General features: G+C 42.0%; 8 non-coding genes across 8 annotated transcripts; 6 read left to right on the top strand and 2 right to left on the bottom strand.

Annotated features, from left to right (window-relative positions):
• Positions 1–1,432: 1,432 nt before the first annotated feature.
• Positions 1,433–1,503, bottom strand: TRNAG-GCC (transfer RNA glycine (anticodon GCC)). Its single transcript has one exon. It is a non-coding gene; the product is annotated as a tRNA-Gly (tRNA).
• Positions 1,504–1,659: 156 nt separating this feature from the next.
• Positions 1,660–1,732, top strand: TRNAK-CUU (transfer RNA lysine (anticodon CUU)). The gene has a single exon. It is a non-coding gene; the product is annotated as a tRNA-Lys (tRNA).
• A 1,048-nt stretch (positions 1,733–2,780) lies between these two features.
• On the top strand, positions 2,781–2,853 carry TRNAK-CUU (transfer RNA lysine (anticodon CUU)). The gene has a single exon. It is a non-coding gene; the product is annotated as a tRNA-Lys (tRNA).
• Positions 2,854–3,901: 1,048 nt separating this feature from the next.
• TRNAK-CUU (transfer RNA lysine (anticodon CUU)) lies at positions 3,902–3,974 on the top strand. The gene has a single exon. It is a non-coding gene; the product is annotated as a tRNA-Lys (tRNA).
• A 1,048-nt stretch (positions 3,975–5,022) lies between these two features.
• TRNAK-CUU (transfer RNA lysine (anticodon CUU)) lies at positions 5,023–5,095 on the top strand. The gene has a single exon. It is a non-coding gene; the product is annotated as a tRNA-Lys (tRNA).
• Positions 5,096–5,916: 821 nt separating this feature from the next.
• TRNAG-GCC (transfer RNA glycine (anticodon GCC)) lies at positions 5,917–5,987 on the bottom strand. The gene has a single exon. It is a non-coding gene; the product is annotated as a tRNA-Gly (tRNA).
• Positions 5,988–6,143: 156 nt separating this feature from the next.
• TRNAK-CUU (transfer RNA lysine (anticodon CUU)) lies at positions 6,144–6,216 on the top strand. Its single transcript has one exon. It is a non-coding gene; the product is annotated as a tRNA-Lys (tRNA).
• Positions 6,217–7,264: 1,048 nt separating this feature from the next.
• On the top strand, positions 7,265–7,337 carry TRNAK-CUU (transfer RNA lysine (anticodon CUU)). The gene has a single exon. It is a non-coding gene; the product is annotated as a tRNA-Lys (tRNA).
• The last annotated feature ends 163 nt before the right edge of the window (positions 7,338–7,500 follow it).

Genomic DNA, 7,500 nt, shown 5'->3' with positions numbered 1-7,500 from the left:
AATAGTGTAGATTGAAGAGCAAGCGTTGCCTTGCCTTGATGCTACAACACTGTAACAAAGCCTGGCCAGCTTAGTCAATAGAAATAAAACTCCCAAGCTAAGAGTCATATGCTTTTAGTACAACATTTGTTTGGTGTTTATTCCCTTTTCAGATCCAGACCTCTCTCTTGGCAGGTGGGAATTCTACCACTAAACCACAAGATTCTACCATTAATTTATTGTATGTGGAATTCTATACCTGCACCACCAAAATGCAAAGAGCCAGACACTCTTTAACAAAATATACCATAATTTCAGTAAAACTTGAGTACTGCATTGGCCGGGAATCGAACCCGGGCCTCCCACGTGGCAGGCGAGAATTCTACCACTGAACAACCAATGCTTCACATTTTACTTCACGGTTACTTACCCATTTTCCTCAATTTGTGAAACCAAGCATGCATCTCAGTGTACTGAATGTGGTAGCCTAGATCTACTTTAATAGCTTGTAGGGCACTCCTTGGCTTGAGTGGCCTTTTTGTCACATTACAGTAACCAATCCTGGCTAGCTCAGTCGGTAGAGCATGAGACTCTTAATCTCAGGGTCGTGGGTTCGAGCCCCACGTTGGGCGGTGTTTTTTCCCAGAATTCTACAGGCGATATCTCTGTCACTACACAACCAAATGTGTTTTATTTGAAACTTAAAAGAGGTGTACATCAGTGTGTGAAACCAAGCAGGAATCTCAGGATCTACTAAATGTGGAAACCTTGCTTTGGTTTTATAAATTGAAGGGCAATCCTTGCCTTGCCATGATGCCATAACACTGTAAAAAAGCCTAGCTATCTGAGTCAATAGCGAATAAGACTCCAAATCTAAGAGTCATTTGCTTTGAGCACAACATTGGGTGGTGTTTATTCCCTTTTCAGATCCATGCCTCCCTCATGGCAGGCGAGAATTCTACCACTAAACCACAAGATTCTACCACTAAATCATTGTATGTTAAATTCTATACCTGCACCACCAAAATGCAAAGAGCCAGGCACTCTTTAACAAAATATATCGCTGTTTCAGGTGTACATCAGTGGGTGAAACCATGCAGGAATATCAGGATCTACTGAATGTGGAAACTTTGCTTTGGTTTAATAGTGTAGATTGAAGAGCAAGCGTTGCCTTGCCTTGATGCTACAACACTGTAACAAAGCCTGGCCAGCTTAGTCAATAGAAATAAAACTCCCAAGCTAAGAGTCATATGCTTTTAGTACAACATTTGTTTGGTGTTTATTCCCTTTTCAGATCCAGACCTCTCTCTTGGCAGGTGGGAATTCTACCACTAAACCACAAGATTCTACCATTAATTTATTGTATGTGTAATTCTATACCTGCACCACCAAAATGCAAAGAGCCAGCCACTCTTTAACAAAATATACCATAATTTCAGTAAAACTTGAGTACTGCATTGGCCGGGAATCGAACCCGGGCCTCCCGCGTGGCAGGCGAGAATTCTACCACTGAACAACCAATGCTTCACATTTTACTTCAAGGTTACTTACCCATTTTCCTCAATGTGTGAAACCAAGCATGCATCTCAGTGTACTGAATGTGGTAGCCTAGATCTACTTTAATAGCTTGTAGGGCACTCCTTGGCTTGAGTGGCCTTTTTGTCACATCACAGTAACCAAGCCTGGCTAGCTCAGTCGGTAGAGCATGAGACTCTTAATCTCAGGGTCGTGGGTTCGAGCCCCACGTTGGGCGGTGTTTTTTCCCAGAATTCTACAGGCGAGATCTCTGTCACTACACAACCAAACGTGTTTTATTTGAAACTTAAAAGAGGTGTACATCAGTGTGTGAAACCAAGCAGGAATCTCAGGATCTACTAAATGTGGAAACCTTGCTTTGGTTTTATAAATTGAAGGGCAATCCTTGCCTTGCCATGATGCCATAACACTGTAAAAAAGCCTAGCTATCTGAGTCAATAGCGAATAAGACTCCAAATCTAAGAGTCATTTGCTTTGAGCACAACATTGGGTGGTGTTTATTCCCTTTTCAGATCCATGCCTCCCTCATGGCAGGCGAGAATTCTACCACTAAACCACAAGATTCTACCACTAAATCATTGTATGTTAAATTCTATACCTGCACCACCAAAATGCAAAGAGCCAGGCACTCTTTAACAAAATATATCGCTGTTTCAGGTGTACATCAGTGGGTGAAACCATGCAGGAATATCAGGATCTACTGAATGTGGAAACTTTGCTTTGGTTTAATAGTGTAGATTGAAGAGCAAGCGTTGCCTTGCCTTGATGCTACAACACTGTAACAAAGCCTGGCCAGCTTAGTCAATAGAAATAAAACTCCCAAGCTAAGAGTCATATGCTTTTAGTACAACATTTGTTTGGTGTTTATTCCCTTTTCAGATCCAGACCTCTCTCTTGGCAGGTGGGAATTCTACCACTAAACCACAAGATTCTACCATTAATTTATTGTATGTGGAATTCTATACCTGCACCACCAAAATGCAAAGAGCCAGACACTCTTTAACAAAATATACCATAATTTCAGTAAAACTTGAGTACTGCATTGGCCGGGAATCGAACCCAGGCCTCCCACGTGGCAGGCGAGAATTCTACCACTGAACAACCAATGCTTCACATTTTACTTCACGGTTACTTACCCATTTTCCTCAATTTGTGAAACCAAGCATGCATCTCAGTGTACTGAATGTGGTAGCCTAGATCTACTTTAATAGCTTGTAGGGCACTCCTTGGCTTGAGTGGCCTTTTTGTCACATTACAGTAACCAAGCCTGGCTAGCTCAGTCGGTAGAGCATGAGACTCTTAATCTCAGGGTCGTGGGTTCGAGCCCCACGTTGGGCGGTGTTTTTTCCCAGAATTCTACAGGCGATATCTCTGTCACTACACAACCAAACGTGTTTTATTTGAAACTTAAAAGAGGTGTACATCAGTGTGTGAAACCAAGCAGGAATCTTAGGATCTACTAAATGTGGAAACCTTGCTTTGGTTTTATAAATTGAAGGGCAATCCTTGCCTTGCCATGATGCCATAACACTGTAAAAAAGCCTAGCTATCTGAGTCAATAGCGAATAAGACTCCAAATCTAAGAGTCATTTGCTTTGAGCACAACATTGGGTGGTGTTTATTCCCTTTTCAGATCCATGCCTCCCTCATGGCAGGCGAGAATTCTACCACTAAACCACAAGATTCTACCACTAAATCATTGTATGTTAAATTCTATACCTGCACCACCAAAATGCAAAGAGCCAGGCACTCTTTAACAAAATATATCGCTGTTTCAGGTGTACATCAGTGGGTGAAACCATGCAGGAATATCAGGATCTACTGAATGTGGAAACTTTGCTTTGGTTTAATAGTGTAGATTGAAGAGCAAGCGTTGCCTTGCCTTGATGCTACAACACTGTAACAAAGCCTGGCCAGCTTAGTCAATAGAAATAAAACTCCCAAGCTAAGAGTCATATGCTTTTAGTACAACATTTGTTTGGTGTTTATTCCCTTTTCAGATCCAGACCTCTCTCTTGGCAGGTGGGAATTCTACCACTAAACCACAAGATTCTACCATTAATTTATTGTATGTGTAATTCTATACCTGCACCACCAAAATGCAAAGAGCCAGCCACTCTTTAACAAAATATACCATAATTTCAGTAAAACTTGAGTACTGCATTGGCCGGGAATCAAACCCGGGCCTCCCGCGTGGCAGGCGAGAATTCTACCACTGAACAACCAATGCTTCACATTTTACTTCAAGGTTACTTACCCATTTTCCTCAATGTGTGAAACCAAGCATGCATCTCAGTGTACTGAATGTGGTAGCCTAGATCTACTTTAATAGCTTGTAGGGCACTCCTTGGCTTGAGTGGCCTTTTTGTCACATCACAGTAACCAAGCCTGGCTAGCTCAGTCGGTAGAGCATGAGACTCTTAATCTCAGGGTCGTGGGTTCGAGCCCCACGTTGGGCGGTGTTTTTTCCCAGAATTCTACAGGCGAGATCTCTGTCACTACACAACCAAACGTGTTTTATTTGAAACTTAAAAGAGGTGTACATCAGTGTGTGAAACCAAGCAGGAATCTCAGGATCTACTAAATGTGGAAACCTTGCTTTGGTTTTATAAATTGAAGGGCAATCCTTGCCTTGCCATGATGCCATAACACTGTAAAAAAGCCTAGCTATCTGAGTCAATAGCGAATAAGACTCCAAATCTAAGAGTCATTTGCTTTGAGCACAACATTGGGTGGTGTTTATTCCCTTTTCAGATCCATGCCTCCCTCATGGCAGGCGAGAATTCTACCACTAAACCACAAGATTCTACCACTAAATCATTGTATGTTAAATTCTATACCTGCACCACCAAAATGCAAAGAGCCAGGCACTCTTTAACAAAATATATCGCTGTTTCAGGTGTACATCAGTGGGTGAAACCATGCAGGAATATCAGGATCTACTGAATGTGGAAACTTTGCTTTGGTTTAATAGTGTAGATTGAAGAGCAAGCGTTGCCTTGCCTTGATGCTACAACACTGTAACAAAGCCTGGCCAGCTTAGTCAATAGAAATAAAACTCCCAAGCTAAGAGTCATATGCTTTTAGTACAACATTTGTTTGGTGTTTATTCCCTTTTCAGATCCAGACCTCTCTCTTGGCAGGTGGGAATTCTACCACTAAACCACAAGATTCTACCATTAATTTATTGTATGTGGAATTCTATACCTGCACCACCAAAATGCAAAGAGCCAGACACTCTTTAACAAAATATACCATAATTTCAGTAAAACTTGAGTACTGCATTGGCCGGGAATCGAACCCAGGCCTCCCACGTGGCAGGCGAGAATTCTACCACTGAACAACCAATGCTTCACATTTTACTTCACGGTTACTTACCCATTTTCCTCAATTTGTGAAACCAAGCATGCATCTCAGTGTACTGAATGTGGTAGCTTAGATCTACTTTAATAGCTTGTAGGGCACTCCTTGGCTTGAGTGGCCTTTTTGTCACATTACAGTAACCAAGCCTGGCTAGCTCAGTCGGTAGAGCATGAGACTCTTAATCTCAGGGTCGTGGGTTCGAGCCCCACGTTGGGCGGTGTTTTTTCCCAGAATTCTACAGGCGATATCTCTGTCACTACACAACCAAACGTGTTTTATTTGAAACTTAAAAGAGGTGTACATCAGTGTGTGAAACCAAGCAGGAATCTCAGGATCTACTAAATGTGGAAACCTTGCTTTGGTTTTATAAATTGAAGGGCAATCCTTGCCTTGCCATGATGCCATAACACTGTAAAAAAGCCTAGCTATCTGAGTCAATAGCGAATAAGACTCCAAATCTAAGAGTCATTTGCTTTGAGCACAACATTGGGTGGTGTTTATTCCCTTTTCAGATCCATGCCTCCCTCATGGCAGGCGAGAATTCTACCACTAAACCACAAGATTCTACCACTAAATCATTGTATGTTAAATTCTATACCTGCACCACCAAAATGCAAAGAGCCAGGCACTCTTTAACAAAATATATCGCTGTTTCAGGTGTACATCAGTGGGTGAAACCATGCAGGAATATCAGGATCTACTGAATGTGGAAACTTTGCTTTGGTTTAATAGTGTAGATTGAAGAGCAAGCGTTGCCTTGCCTTGATGCTACAACACTGTAACAAAGCCTGGCCAGCTTAGTCAATAGAAATAAAACTCCCAAGCTAAGAGTCATATGCTTTTAGTACAACATTTGTTTGGTGTTTATTCCCTTTTCAGATCCAGACCTCTTTCTTGGCAGGTGGGAATTCTACCACTAAACCACAAGATTCTACCATTAATTTATTGTATGTGTAATTCTATACCTGCACTACCAAAATGCAAAGAGCCAGCCACTCTTTAACAAAATATACCATAATTTCAGTAAAACATGAGTACTGCATTGGCCGGGAATCGAACCCGGGCCTCCCGCGTGGCAGGCGAGAATTCTACCACTGAACAACCAATGCTTCACATTTTACCTCAAGGTTACTTACCCATTTTCCTCAATGTGTGAAACCAAGCATGCATCTCAGTGTACTGAATGTGGTAGCCTAGATCTACTTTAATAGCTTGTAGGGCACTCCTTGGCTTGAGTGGCCTTTTTGTCACATCACAGTAACCAAGCCTGGCTAGCTCAGTCGGTAGAGCATGAGACTCTTAATCTCAGGGTCGTGGGTTCGAGCCCCACGTTGGGCGGTGTTTTTTCCCAGAATTCTACAGGCGAGATCTCTGTCACTACACAACCAAACGTGTTTTATTTGAAACTTAAAAGAGGTGTACATCAGTGTGTGAAACCAAGCAGGAATCTCAGGATCTACTAAATGTGGAAACCTTGCTTTGGTTTTATAAATTGAAGGGCAATCCTTGCCTTGCCATGATGCCATAACACTGTAAAAAAGCCTAGCTATCTGAGTCAATAGCGAATAAGACTCCAAATCTAAGAGTCATTTGCTTTGAGCACAACATTGGGTGGTGTTTATTCCCTTTTCAGATCCATGCCTCCCTCATGGCAGGCGAGAATTCTACCACTAAACCACAAGATTCTACCACTAAATCATTGTATGTTAAATTCTATACCTGCACCACCAAAATGCAAAGAGCCAGGCACTCTTTAACAAAATATATCGCTGTTTCAGGTGTACATCAGTGGGTGAAACCATGCAGGAATATCAGGATCTACTGAATGTGGAAACTTTGCTTTGGTTTAATAGTGTAGATTGAAGAGCAAGCGTTGCCTTGCCTTGATGCTACAACACTGTAACAAAGCCTGGCCAGCTTAGTCAATAGAAATAAAACTCCCAAGCTAAGAGTCATATGCTTTTAGTACAACATTTGTTTGGTGTTTATTCCCTTTTCAGATCCAGACCTCTCTCTTGGCAGGTGGGAATTCTACCACTAAACCACAAGATTCTACCATTAATTTATTGTATGTGGAATTCTATACCTGCACCACCAAAATGCAAAGAGCCAGACACTCTTTAACAAAATATACCATAATTTCAGTAAAACTTGAGTACTGCATTGGCCGGGAATCGAACCCGGGCCTCCCGCGTGGCAGGCGAGAATTCTACCACTGAACATTCAATGCTTCACATTTTACTTCACGGTTACTTACCCATTTTCCTCAATGTGTGAAACCAAGCATGCATCTCAGTGTACTGAATGTGGTAGCCTAGATCTACTTTAATAGCTTGTATTGCACTCCTTGGCTTGAGTGGCCTTTTTGTCAAATCACAGTAACCAAGCCTGGCTAGCTCAGTCGGTAGAGCATGAGACTCTTAATCTCAGGGTCGTGGGTTCGAGCCCCACGTTGGGCGGTGTTTTTTCCCAGAATTCTACAGGCGAGATCTCTGTCACTACACAACCAAACATGTTTTATTTGAAACTTAAAAGAGGTGTACATCAGTGTGTGAAACCAAGCAGGAATCTCAGGATCTACTAAATGTGGAACCTTGCTTTGGTTTTATAAATTGAAGGGCA

Source organism: Crinia signifera, chromosome 3, assembly GCF_055691185.1.
Source record: "Crinia signifera chromosome 3, ASM5569118v1, whole genome shotgun sequence".
In the NCBI taxonomy this organism is placed as follows: Eukaryota; Metazoa; Chordata; class Amphibia; order Anura; family Myobatrachidae; genus Crinia; species Crinia signifera.
The sequence above is the reverse complement of the archived record's forward strand: the minus strand, read 5'-3'. Positions and strand labels throughout refer to the sequence as shown.